The sequence below is a fragment of the Prenolepis imparis genome, unplaced genomic scaffold (genome assembly GCF_030444845.1).
Source record: "Prenolepis imparis isolate NDT839.2.m4 unplaced genomic scaffold, iyPreImpa1.0 SCAF_11, whole genome shotgun sequence".
Lineage (NCBI taxonomy): Eukaryota > Metazoa > Arthropoda > Insecta > Hymenoptera > Formicidae > Prenolepis > Prenolepis imparis.
The window spans coordinates 14025530-14041292 of record NW_028141169.1 but is presented as its reverse complement, the minus strand read 5'-3'; the positions used below and the strand labels follow the sequence as shown (position 1 = coordinate 14041292).

Below are 15763 nucleotides of genomic sequence, written 5' to 3'. Positions count from 1 at the left end.
TGTGTATGTGCACTCACAAAAAAACAAATTATAAAATTATAAAGTTATATATGTATTACAAAATTATATAATATTTTATAAAAAAAATTAAGTATTACCGACATTATAAACTTTTTTTATTATATTTGCATGCTAAAGTGATAATTGAAGTAATATCTATAAAATATCTATTATATTTATGTATTTATTTATTTATATTTTTATCAATTTTTGTTCACTTCTTTATTTTTTCTAAAAATAAAGGAAAAAAAAAATTTTTATTATTTTTTAATTGTTCTTTTTATTGTATATATATATATATATATATATATATATATATATATATATAAGGACAGAAATTTTACAAGTGAAAAAAACATATATGGACATATTTTATATCTAATTATATACGCACTTATATATAATCATATGTATATTTGATTATATAGACTCTTTTTTGGGGGATAGGTAAATAATTATAATCAAATTTGTATTAACGCACAGACTAGAAATCAGGGAAAAGCATCAAATTATTTCAACAACCATGATGCATCTACTAAAGCAAATATTACTGCTATTTGCTATACCAAATATTTCTACTATTGCGATATAATATCGTAAGGTCACTATTTTTATCACGCAAAGTCTAGTGAAATAAATTATATATTCCGCAATAAACAGCGAAGTTTGCTGCAAGTTTGTGGCACGACGCCAACGATAAATTTGAATGATAAAAAGCATGAAAAAACAAATGACAAAATACTTTACGTAATACAATCAAGCTGTTAATCGAGAGAATCAAGCGAAGAAGTGACAATTTCCTACTTGGCGAGAGGATAAAGATGAAACCATTTATCTCAATAATGTAAGACGGCAGAATCTGTTATCGTTTTTGCGTAAAATGAGACATCAAGGTTTGTGTTGTGTGTGATTATCCTTGAATCGCAATGACAACTACCATAAAAATTACGTAACTTAGGACTTAATCGCGCGAGAAACAGTCGTAAACATTTGATTATCATCGACAACACTGAAAAAACAATTTTGTTGACATAACCAAAATTTGGTAAACCGTACCAAATAATTTGGTAAATATATGATCAACCAAATATTTTATTGTTCCAACTAAAAAATTTGGTTCCTTGTATTTAGTTCTTACAACTAAAATAAACATTTTAAAAACGTGTATATAGTAACTATATATATATGTGTGTGTTTGTGTAAGTTGATAATAATTTCTTATTTTAATATTTTATAATTCCCAAGCGGTCACCCATCCAAGTATTAACTATGCCAAACGCTGCTTAACTTCAGTGATCGGACGAGAACTGGTGCTGTTGTTCACTCAAAAAAATGATTTTGCAACTATAGCAAAAATTTTTTAGGTGTGAAAAATTAACTAAGGTAGATAAACAATTAGCAAATATTGTAATATCGTATATATTTTGCACGTAATCAATCTAAATGACAGAGACAGAACTAAAAAATTCTATCTGTGACAAACGATAATTCTATCTGTGACAAACGATATTCTATCAGATACAAAAAATAGCGATAATTTTTGTTGCGACATCTAGAAATTTTTTTGCGTGTTGAAGCTGTTTAAGTTGTTTATTATAACAATTTGAGTAACAATGTTTACAAAACTAATAAACAAGTTTTTACATGTATGACTGTTGGCAATATTTTTATAATTTAAAATACTTGTATATAATACTTTTTTAATGAAGGTATTCTAATTTGCACATACATTATATTATACATATATGCAAATAATAAACTCATTTTTGAAAATATTTTGTAATAATATTCAAATTTTATATATATAATATATATAAGTATTAATATAAGTATTAAGTATTTTAAATTATAAAATATTGCCAACAGTCATGTATGTAAAAACTTGTTTATTAGTTTTGTAAAAATTGTTACTCAAATTGGCATAATAAACAACTTAAATAGCTTCAACAACAGCACCAATTCTCGTCCGATCATATATATTATATATATATATATATATATATATATATATATATATATGTATACATATATACAACTTTTTAATTTTACAAATGGTATATTATGTACATAAATATGTATTGTATATAATTATAATATAATTAAACACTTTTTTTCAAGATAAATGTACTTAATAATAATTTTTTTAATTTACTTAATAATAAAGTTTTGTAAAGATGATAATTTGTCTATAAAAAAAAACTAAAAAAATTAAGCAAATAATTTGGTTGCGCTAATTTAAATGAATTTTTGAATTTTGTTTTCTCTATGATAAATATGGTTAGTATAAGTAAAATATTTTATACCGCCAGCCAAAATGTGTGTACTAAATATTTTGGTTGCAGTCAAAAAAATAATTTTTTCAGTGAAGTTTAAGCATAGACACTTCGTAGAACAAATTTTATTAAAAATTTTATTAAAACGTTTCTTCAGTAACTCTTTCTATAAAAAAAATCTAAGGCTTACATTGTCATCATGACTACGAATACAATCAATCATTAAGTAATCCTACAAACTTTGATAACAACGAAACTTCAGAATTTAAAAGTTTTCCAGTAAGAGTAACTTCTGTTCGGATTATATTGTCGTTATATATTTCATAATATTTTTCCGAGAAAATTTCTAAATTTTTTAATTATAATATACATAATTATATAGCCGGAAAAAAAGATTGCAATAACAAAATGTGATTCTGTTTATTTGTTTCGCATGTGTTTTATTGTTTTGAAATTTAAAAAATTGCAATCTCTATTTTACAGATATTAAAAAAATATATATTAACACAGAAAGAACTAAAAATAAACATATACGTTTTAAAATAAATAAATAGATTATAAAAAATTAAAAAATACTAAGTATGATGTGATTATTAAAAATATAATATCACATTTATTTATAATATCTTATAATAATAATCTTGATACACATACATAGATGTATATATTTAATGCGGATAAATAAATTTGTAATAAAATAAATGCCATATAAACACGAACAAAATCTGACATGTTTATCATGCTCAGAAGATTTCGATTAAATAGATATCTTCTTTATACTATTGCTAATTTAAAAACCCCCAAAATATTAAAATATACTTAGTATATATGTATAATGTTTTAGGTAAGTCAACTAAAAACCTTAAATTTTTTATCTCGTAATTTATTGAATACAAAAGGTACACACTTACATTATTTTTCTACGTAGTCTCTATGGCGTGCAATACAAGTGTTCCCGCGCTTCGGAAGTGCATAGATACCTCTAGAAAAAAATCTTTTACCTGAGAGGGTAGGCATTCATGCACCGCCTGCTTCACCTCTTCGTCGGAACAGGATTGGATCTGTATTACACAACTGGATGAAAATTACAAAAATGAGTGAATTTAATAAAAAATTTATAATTTTATTGGTCCAAATCTAGTAAATTCGCTTATTTTTGTAATTTTCACATCTTCAGAATCGACTCTCTAAAACTTCTCCCATTTGAGCGTCTTTTCAAAGACGTGAAAATCACTAAGGTCAAAGTCTGCCAAATACGACGGATGTGGAAGACACTCAAAGAAACGATGGGAGGCAAGTCTTAGGTCCGATGAAGAGGTAAAGCTGGCGGTACATGAGTTCCTACCCTCTCAGATAAAAGATTTTCTTTCTAAAGATATCCATGCATTTCCGAAGCGATAGAATGCTTGTATTGCACATCATGGAGACTACGTAGAAAAATAATGTAAGTGCGTACATTTTGTATTCAATAAATTACGAGATAAAGAATATTTAAAGTTTTCAGTTGATTCACCAAATATATGTACATTTATGTATATTGCATATTTTATATGATGCAACGTATATCTAAAGAATATGAAATGTATATGCAAATGTAACTGGAATAGTATGTAGAAAATTCAAGATATATTCATAAGTATATGATTAATGTAATCTATGTATGTATATCTCTCACACATCAGGCAACACTGAAGATCCAGTGGATATTCATCGAAAGTCTATCTTATGGACATCGAACATCCATTTTCGGGCCAAAAAAGATGATCCGTGAAAATATATACAATATATATATATATATATATATATATATATATATATGTATGTATGTGTAAACAGAACACTTGGCCGACGTAATTAAATAAATAATAAAATAATATAAATTTAAATCATTTATAAAATTCAAAATTTTATTTATAAGGAAATTAGATTTTCTTTTATTTTCTATCTTAAATAAATTAATAAACAAATAATTTTGTCATTCATTTGACTTTTTTTTATCTGTCTAATTTCTATACACAATCAATTTAATATCTGAAATTTCTATATTAAAATTGTATTAGAAATTAAATATATAAAATAATAGAAACAGTTACTATGCACTCCTTTGATCCTACTAGCCGTTTTTTGCAAGCTTTATATATTTCTCATAGTTAAAATGTAAATACGAGATAGATAGCGCATAACGTCACATAGCGGTAAGCGAATAAATTAGCAAATCTTATGCATGTGCACTGTATTTACAGATTACATATATATTACATATATACAGGGTGTCCCAAAATTAGACCAATAAACTTCAGATGGTTATAAAGGACATCAAAATAAACCAATTTTGTCAATAAATCCATGTCCGCAAATGAGCCGTTTTGCCACTAGAGAATCAGAGACTAAAACATTGTTTGATATATGTAAAACATTGTTTGACATTGTTTGAATAAGACATTGTGCGACATTGTTTAACATTGTTTAAATAACATTGTTGACTAAACTCATCAGTATCACAGCATTGAGTATTTATTCAGCGTTACACTCAGTATTTATTATAATTTAGTCGAAATTCATGTTTAAAATGGACAAGTTTTTTTATAAAGAATTTGCCGAAATGCATCTAGTTTATGAGAAAGCTAGATGTAATGAAAGAGAAGAAAATATACTTTACTTCAAAAACCAAAACCTCTAGTGCCAAAACGGCTCATTTGCGGACATGAGTTTATTGACAAAATTGGCTTGTTTTGATATCCTTTATAACCATCTCTGAAGCTTGTCGATTTAATTTTAAGACATCTTGTATATATACGTATAATTATTATATACGGACATTTGACATACATTGTATGTATACATATATGTATATACATATTGTATGTATAAATAAAATATATATGAATATATATAATCTATACAGGGTGTTCCAAGAGGAATGGTCAGCATTCTAGAACATGATTGTACACATTATTTTAAGCAAAAAAGGTATATAAACATGTGTCCTATTCTGACGGTTATAAAGATACAACGTATTCAGTCTTAAGAACGAATACATTTTTTATTAACTTATTAGAATCTGTATATATATTGTATAATGTACATTCAAATCATGCACATGAAATGTATGAACATTCTACATGTAGGACGTTATTTTCATGTCATGGAAGAAAAATGCATAGAATATTTGACTTGATTATATAGAAAATAAGATTTTTTCTTTTTTTTTTTGTCACAAATCCAAATATTATCGCAAAAGTTCACGAAAAATTAAGTAATAAAAATATTTACAATTTTTTATTTTAAGCAGTCATTTTTGAGATACAATAGTTTAAAGTTGGCCAATCATACAGAGACTATGTTTAGATAGTCGCCTGTTTATGAGTCGCGTATGCGCTAGTTTAGTGACGCACGTACATAGGATTAATAAACTGTCTAAGCATATCCTATGATTGATCAGCTTTAAATTCTTACGTTTGAAAAGAATACTCAAATCTAAAAAATTAAGAACTATACAATTTTTTTATTTTTTTCTTATTTTTAAGGCAACTTAATGTAGTGACTTTATATTTTTTATACAGAATGATTTATACAAAATCATTTTAATCAACTTGATTTTTTATTAATATCAATTTATATTTTTTAAGTAGATTTTTAATATAGATTATATATAATATATAACATTCTATATTCTTTTCAAATCCTATAACTTTTGTCTAAACATTTTTTTTAAATTGTTTATTAATTTAAAAGTTATTTATCAAAAACTCTCGTAATCCATTCTTACAATTAATGTTGTTCAGGATCAATGCCATGGACATGACGAATATTTGATTTTGATTGCGTATGTTACAGGTAAAGGATTCTGAGGCTCGTCACTTTCTCAACAACTCTCCTTTACATTGTCTTGTTAAGTGACACGGAGAATAATCTGAAAAAGATAGACGTTACACCATATTGGAGCTTGAACGGAAGAAGAATGGAACCAAAGCAACATAAATTTTAAATATAAAATCAGGTATGAATGGTTATAATATAAGAGCCAGGCGCAGATATTAGGCGCAACAAACTAATTTTTAAATTCTCCTCTAACCATTTTGAACATTTCTTTGAATCTTTCTTGAATCATATTCAGCAAGTTGACTTATTGTTATTAGAAAAATTCGGGTGTCTTATTTGTCCTAACTTCCATAATAGATCAAACAATGCAAAACAGAAAAACTTCTCTCATTAATTTTATCAATTTTGGAATAATTTTTTTTAATTCTTTCTTCATTTACTATTATTTGATGGGGTATACAATTATCTAAACCAGGCCACGAGTAAAGCTTTTTCATCATCAATTTATATCAAAAACTCATCGAAATATCATGTTAACAAATCATATTAATGCTTATGGCATTGAAGTTGTAACAATGGTTCAATTTAATCTTTGCATCAGTCTTATTAGAGAAATCCAATATGATTTTCTTAAGTTGATTGCAAACAGGATTTTGAAATCAGTTCAGTATCATCTATAGCTTATATAATTCTGACTCAAGCTTGTTGTCCAAACAAGATACGATAGATCAGATGGAATTTTGCCTTTGGGTATTGTTTAGTTCTCTCTAACAATAAGTTAGGATATGCCATACAGTAGCATTATCTATAAATGGTTGACAGTTATTTATTCTAGAGAAAAAATATTATAACGATTGTAAACATTAAACTGATAGGCCCGTATTATGAGCTCACATTTATCTCTAGATGTACCTCTAAAGTTAGAGGTGTCTCTAAAGTTAGAGAGGCCCGTATTATGAGCTCACATCTATCTCTAGATGTACCTCTAAATGTACCACGATAATTGTGGCGATATTATGAGCGCACATCTATCTCTAGATGTGTCTCTAAACGTGTCACGATAAATGTGGCGGTATTATGAGCACACATCTATCTCTAGATGTGTCTCTAAACGTGTCACGATAAATGTGGCGGTATTATGAGCGCACATTTAGCGGCGCATCTAGAGGAAATCGCCTAAAAAATCTATTTTGTACCACATTTATAGCACATTTATGCTACTCTCGATAAATGTGCCCTTGGGTACATTTAAATATTTGCGCCTCTAACTTTAGAGGCACATCTAAGAGATAGATGCGTGCCTCTAAAGTTAGAGACGCAGATGAATGTATGACTAAAGTCAGTTTATCTGCGTCTCTAACTTTAGAGACACATCTAAGAGATAGATGTAAGCTCTAAATGTGCGATAAATATATGATTGATTTTAGATGTACATTTATCTGCGCCTCTAGCTTTAGAGGCGCCTCTAACTTTAGAGGTACATCTAAAGATAGATGCGAGCTCATAATACGGGCCTTAGAGCGTAATTGTTGTACTGAGAAATTTCAAAAAAGTTTAGAATACGTATTTAAAATGTACACATTAGTTGCCACTGTCTTCACGTAACTGAAGTTCATTATCTACGTCGGTACCAACAGATTATTAAAAAAGATCAAGATTTAATATAATCCTTTTTTTCAATTTTGTTCTCTTTAATGATGAAGCATGTCTTGTCTCATAACATATCGGAATATTGAATCGTCATTAATTGCCATTATTGATCCGTTAAAAATTCTCCATGGATGCAACAAATTGATCATTAATATCACTGGAGCTTGAATGTAGTATACATATTGTAGCATACATAAAGTGTAGCATTATTAACAAATATCTTATTCGTCCACACTTTTTTAAATATACTATTACTGGTAAGAAAAGTATTTGTCTTTTCTCCAAAATAAATTATCAAGGCAATTATTTTATATTAAACATTTCTGTTGATCTCCACAACCAATCCAACATTTGCATTTTACTCTAATTCTACTTTTAGAGCTACTCAAAAATATTTAAGAAATTCAAAGTTTTGAAGATAGTATGTCGAAGTCAACTAAGGTTATCCTTTCTATGTTTTTAAACTTAATTGCTTTAAGATAATGGATTGACTTAACTTTCACCTGTTAATTTTCGATTTTCTTATAATTCGGAAAGATCTTAATAAAAAAGTATTTTCTTATAGTATTTTGAAAAGGTCTTGAAGTCAGCTACAAGTATATGACATGAAAAATAGAGGGTTTCATTTGAAAAAGTTGAAGTGATCTTGACCTGATCTTGAAAAAGTCATTCAAGATAAAATCTATGTATATTTTCATCGTGTGACCCCCTCCAAACTATGCAACTTTTGTCTAAAGCATTTTTGTCTATGACGATTCGAGTTAAAGAAGAAATATTAAAATGTATTATTTAAAATGGGACACCCTGTATATATGTATATATATAAAAAATAATGTGTAACGTTCATATATATAATATATACATTAAACTTGTTCTCACTAACCAAAGTCTTAAGCAACTACTCATTATAAATTATTAAGAGAGGAAAATTGTTGTCTTGACGCGATAGATTCATGAATACGAAATTAGCTCCCTCGACACAACGTCTTCTACGATTATTATACATTGTGCAACATAATATAGGACGAAAAAGAGAAACGTAACAGATAATAAAGCGCGTACTTTTGGCACGCTTCAGGAATCGTGTCGGGCATTAGATTAGGTTAGGTTAGGTTATAACGTCCATCGTTTTATTGACTTTATCAACAAACTGGCAATTTTACGAGATATGCATCCACAGAAGATTTTAGTTTTTCAGACGAACGCGTCTTGGGGAACAAAGTACGCAAATTATTTTAGAACACCACAAGAAATATACAAGTTTATGCACGCGCACCCTCATACATATTCATCACTCACACACATATACGCACACATACGGTGTTTGCTGCTATTTAGATGAAGTTATCTAGATATTCATTTAGATGAAATATATAGAATAATTGCATTATTTCATTTTTATAATAATAGGTATTTTCTAAATTTTATCTTAAATGGAAAAATGCGTCATCTGCCTTAAATTACCACTGGTCAACAAAAAGCAAAACTTTTGTTTAATTGCCAAGGATGTTTGAGCGAATTTAAGGTATTTTGGAGATGCTGAATCCAAAAATGACAAGTTTTGCCGAATTGGCTGTTTAAGTTTTTGAGATAATAGATACTCAAATTACGATTTTACCCCAATAAGACCTGTAGCTGCAGCAGGGTTTGGTTTGTCTTTTATTCTTTAACATTGTTTTTATCTCCAACGTAATCCTGATAACCACATAAAAGAAAATCGTACAAGCAGCATTTTTCTAATAATTCATAATAATTGTGATTATCTGAATCAGCTTATTTTTATGTTATTTTGTTTTTATGTTATTTTACTGAATACACCACTAGGTATTTCGTATGTATATATACTTTGTATACTTGTGATTTGAGGCAGTTTTCATATGATTTGGGGACAGGCTACGCCTGACTATTACATTTTTTGCATTTTTTATGTTTTTCATGGAACACCCATTATCTAAAAAATTAGAGCCATCTAGGAAAACCAATGCTATATTTGGAATCAGTGACACAAAGTTACCAACAGACACAAAGTTAAGTTAAAATGTTGAAATAGATCTAATATAATTGACAATAAAATCAGTGTTGACCAGTGTTATCTAAGATAATGGCTGCATTCAGATATATAATTTAATCGAGCCAGTTGAGCGTCTTTTTAATTGTAAACAGCTATACTTATGTTCCACATAGGAATCGTTTGTCAGATAACACGTTTGAAAAGCTTTTGGTTTTGAAAAATAAAGATTTATAAAAACGATTATAAGAATCTCATTTGTGCCTTAATTATTTTCTTTTAAAGCAATGTTATTATCTTAATATCATCATCTAGAGATAAAATGCTTTAATGCTTATTATATTTTATTTATTATCTAGAGAAATTTAAAATAAATCATTTTAATCTTATCTAATGTAAGATAAAATTTTATATATCTTATCTTATTTTTATATATATATATATTTTTTTTTATTTATTTAGTTTTTTTAGATGATTATATCTACACAAAACATTATTGCACACAGGTGTGCATTATTGAATTTTCTTTTAACTGGAAGGAGTGCAAAACAATGGCAGTCAATAAGCTTGAAATAAAGACCGCAATAACATATTAGAAAGAGACAAACTTAAATATATGTTGTAATATGTTATAAAAAGATATATAGACTCTCTCTCTATCCGACATGATTACTATCTGTCTCACAGAATGGGTCACATGATCCGAGAACAATAGCTGCGCTATTTCCAGTAAGGTTACAGTTCAGTTGTGTCCACCCAGAGTTGCCACTTCTCATTTGAGAATGTTTGACGAAAAGAAAAAGGAGGATGTTAAAAAGGTATTGAATTTGGCCCCCAAAGGTGTAAGTAAAAGGAATAGTGTTTTTTGTAGATTTTGATCTCCTGAACACGATAAAACTATGAAAAAATTTGTGGGGTTTGGGGAACATCTTGAAAATTGAGCAACAACATTGTGCGTGCGTGCGTGCGTGTGTGACTTCTTGATCGAAGGTCAGTGTACCAAATTTATTTATAGGATTTATAATTGCATATTATTTATGGAGAGATAGTCGACAGATTTAAGTGAAGGCCTCTGATGAGACTGTATATAAAATTGTTTCAAAAACAACGTGTTTTCTGTGTTTCTCATTGTATCACATATTAAAATTTTAAATGCAAAAACCTGTTAAGAGACTGAAAGAAAAGTTACCTGGCACTTTTGTAGACGGTACATAAATTGCAAATTTGTTTATGAGCTTATTCGCATATTGTGATTCTATCTGCTCCTTAGTTTCTTTTAAAGATTTAGTAAACAAAAGTGAGAAAATCAATTTACATACATATACATATAGAGTACAGCTTTGAAAATTTCTTATGATGAAAGATACACACACACACAAGTACTACTTTTTCATCAATGATTATCTTATTATAAAGAAGTATACTTAATCATTGAGAATAATTAATTAATTTTATTATAAAAATATAAACAAATATCACATATGATGTATATGTATATATATGTTTATGTAAATGTGTATGTGTCCTTAAATTAATAACATTTAAATAAATTATTACTTATGTTTTTGCAATTATTTAGGATTTTAGTGCATTTATTTATTTTAGTGCATTCATTTTCTTAATTTCTAAACAACCCCTTTTTATAATTAATCCTTGTTAATACACAATTGTATTTTAATTTTATTTAGTTTTTATTTTAAATAAAAAGATTTATTTTTATTTAAATCTTACTTTAAATAAGAAAATGTACCTGACTTTCAATAAATTTTAATTCTGATTGAATGCTTATGCCGAACCAGGTAAACGTACGGTTACAGAGAGTTACAACACTATTGTTTCTTAAAGTTTCCAGAATCTGGACAAAATAAATTCCAGTTCAAGGGCACGTGTGTCTATATCTATCGATCGATAAATATGTAGCACAATGATATTATCTTAGAATTTAACGATCTGATTATATAAATATTTTAAATGTCGACTAACTGAAAATAAGCTGATAAAATAATGATACTGATATGATGATCGCATAAATATATAAATGTGAATATATTTAATAATATATATACATATTTTATAAAATAATTTTTTTTTAAATATATATATTTAGGGAGTATTTATATTTAAATCTTATAAAATAATTTGTAGTATCTCTTTGTTTCGATAGAAAAATTGAATTTGTGTATTATTAAATAAAGCAAAAGAGATAACTTCATATTTTAAATTTTATATATGCTAAAATAAAATATTTTAGATTTCATATATGTTACATAAATATAAAAAATATGTATATGTTTATGTCTATTTAATATGTATATGTAAATATGTATATTTTTGTATTTGTCTATGTCTATTTTGTATATGTATGTCTATTTTAAATATGTATATGTCTATTTTTCTTATATTTTATGCACAATTCATTTTTTGTTTATGTTTTGCTTGTTGTAAAAAATTCAATACATTTTTGTATAATATTTTTGTATAATAACTTATTTTATATATTATATATATATATATATATATATATATATATATAAAAGTAAATATGGGGAATAAATAACTTTGTACAAAAAATTTATTACTTTCAATTATTACAAAATATTTTTTGCGTAATATAACTTTATACATGTTTTTTATGCAAATATAATATTTGTATTTGAATATAACATAATACGACATAATGTATAATAAAATTGAAAAATTATAATACAATATATTTAAATAGCATAAGTAACTAAAAGATTTCTGTATAAACTTTGAGAATGAATTATATATGTATATACTAGAACAAAAGAAAAGATTATATAAACAAGAGAAGGCGGTTTTTTTTTTACAAAGATAACAATCATTTAAAAATGAAAAATTGCATAATTCTTTTATTGTGAATGCAAACACAATAGCAGCTTTAAATCTTGACGTTCAAAGTGTTTTCTTTGAGAATTTATTAAAAATTCGTTGTCGTAGACTGTCTATGTCGTTAATAAGAGTGTGATAAACTATTTTAGAATAAACTTAAAAATAGAATTAATGCCACACATGAAAATCTGATAGATTAATTTATATCTGATGGAATTATGTCCAGTGAATCAATTAAAAATATAATTTAAAAATTTTTAAATAACAGTAATTTTTTAAAAATAATTTAATACATTTATATAATTTTGATAAATAAGTATATTAAAAGTTTAAAAAATGAAAGAGAAAAATATGTAATTATAATAATAAATTTCAACTAGCTTTAAATGATTATATTTTTATAATGAGAATTATATAAGACTTTTCTTTCATGTAAACCCTTGTGTTTATATAATCTTTTTTATTTTTTTTGTATTTAGACTTTATCTGTCAAAGTTTGTACAGATCTTTCAATTACATCTTATAATGTCATATTTAAATATAAGAAAGTATCGCTTAAAATAGCAAGAGTAATAAAGATGTTTTAGGTTTTTAATATAAAAAGTCACACACAAATTATGTGTGTTACAAATAATAAATATTATATAATATTCGATGTTTATAGCAACTTTAATATATTTGGTACCTAACGATTGTGCAATTCAAATTTGTTGTACTTTTTTAGGACTCTATTATCTATAATATATATACATACATATATGAAAATATCAAATCTATCGGTGAAGTATAATCTTCTCATAATATTTACGAACATAAATTATTTTTGTAAAATGATTCTTGTTATATGTATATAATTTAAATATCAGATAAATGAATGTTTCCTTTACATTATTGATAACTCGAATGATAATTACATGCATGTATAATTCCTTCATACATATCTGTGTGTGTTTTTCATTTTAAAAATTAAATAATGTAAAATCTGACGATTATGAGCGTACCAACAAATTTTTGCTTTTTAACCAATTTAATAATTTAAAAAATATTCTGTTTAATACATTCTGTGCAACGATTGCAAACTGATGTTTGTTTGATATTTTAATAAAATGATTATAATAATGACAATCTATTTATTAAGAAGTTTGCATATTTTTATTAATTTAATGTCACTCGAAAAAATACCTAATAATTTTAATAATAACGCATGACTAGTACAAACATTCATACTGTAAGCACACATGAATAAAACAAGAAGATTTTGCGGTTGATAAATATATGAAGAAACTCTCCGTGTTCCAATTTAATGTATGCATGCAACATGAATGAAAGCAACTAAACACGAATGCAAAACTCCGAAATGCAAAACGACTGCAGACGCAACTAACATTTGCAAGTATAAAATATATTTACTTTTAAGGACGTGTGCGTTTTCATATAACAATAATATTTTTGGAAAACATTTTATTTAAAAAATATCTAACGTGATGTGAGTTTAGCACAACAGTTGTCATCATCACTTAATATCATCATTGTTCAAAATGCATTAAGCAGAATATTTTTTAATCAACATAATGAAAAAGTTTGTCTATTCGATCTTAGCAATTCTTATATTAATTAATTATTTTTATAAACAAGCTTCAAAAGTATAATTTAAATTTATAATAATATTCTTATAGAAGTACGACAGGAAATATTTGAAAATATTCAAGTGCATGCAACATTATCCGTCCATTATTCGAAAAATAACAATAGTTTACAACCAAAAATGATTTTAAACCAGACAAAATGTTTCTTATAGATTTTTGGATGCTGAAAACGATGCCACAAACCAAATTTCACTAGCACGTCAGATTTCCAAAATAATTGAGGTTTAATATGTAAAAAAATGTTTTTTTACGATAATTGAGATTTTTTTATAAAAACGGTTAACGTTACCTGAAAAGTCTGATCAAATATCATGAATGTAGTGTTCATCCCTTATAAAAAATGTATTTTTTTATTTCAATATCTTACTTTTTAGCCATGTTATGAAAGATTAAAGCTGATTGTAAGAATTACTCATATGGAGATGCTCCTGAAAAAAAAGGTTTTTTGGAAAAAATTATTTTTTTAAATGAGACACCCTACATATAAATATACATTTAGTGAAATCTATCAAGGTAAGTTAAACTGTATATATGTATCGATAGTCCAAAACTACAAATTATGAGTATAATTATATATGACTTCATCATAATAGATGGAATATTTGCTACCTCAGCAAAACTCTATAATTAAATCCTTCCTAACATCATTAAAAAGTAAGAAATAAAAAAAATGCATTTTATAAGTAATGAACAATACATTCATTACATCTAATCAAAATTTTCAGATAACGTTATTTCACAAAATTTTCAGATAACGTTATTTCACAAAAAAAATCTTAAATATCGCAAAAATGTCATTTTTTGCATTAAATCTCAATTACATATTTCGAAAACTCGACGTGCTGGTGAAATTTGGTTTGCGGCATCGTTTTCAGCATCCAAAAATCTATAAGAAACACCTTATCTAGTTTGAATTAATGAAGAAAAATATTTTTTGTAAACTAATGTAATCAACAAAATATGAAGGAATTTATTTTATTAAAATATTCCAATTTTAATAAAAATTTTTTCATATATGTGTGCGCAAAAACATTATAAAATATTTATTTTTTCAAACTAAAATATACATAAATTTTAGATCTGTTACGATCAGTAGCAAAATTCCACGATTCTTTTCTTTCTCTCATATTATACCTCGCGACACTATAAAAATCTAAAAGAGATTTTAAAGAATAAATCAAGTAAAATTTAACAGAACACAAATTGCAACAATTTTGAACTGTAACTTTAATAAAAGGGTAAGATATTAATTCTAACTAATAAATGAATATATTAAGTCGCAAAATGACGGAGTTATGGGAGCAATATACATATAATTACTTTAGAAGCTAAAATCATTGCCAACACTATATAATCATCTAGAAAAAAAGCCGCTGAATCTAACTTCTTAAGTTGACCGCCTGATAGAAGCTCGTAGAATACCTAAGCAGAAACTAATATTTTCTCAGTAAAATGTCACAATATCCAAACAGTAATAAATTGGAGAGACGACGAGATGCCTTCCAATGAAA

General features: G+C 26.3%; 1 protein-coding gene across 7 annotated transcripts in view; it reads left to right on the top strand.

The window, feature by feature from the left end:
- The window catches only part of LOC145942469 (octopamine receptor beta-2R), a 118334-nt gene that overhangs the window by 52886 nt on the left and 49685 nt on the right, over nucleotides 1–15763 (top strand). For 3 of the 7 annotated variants that reach the window (XM_083049216.1, XM_083049215.1, XM_083049222.1), the window contains one exon: nucleotides 6111–6273. The gene's annotated coding sequence lies outside the window, so the exon portion shown is untranslated. Of the gene's footprint in view, nucleotides 1–6110; nucleotides 6274–10317; nucleotides 10744–15763 lie in introns of those variants that run through there. The other 4 variants (XM_083049219.1, XM_083049217.1, XM_083049221.1 and 1 more) reach the window with 3 other exon arrangements.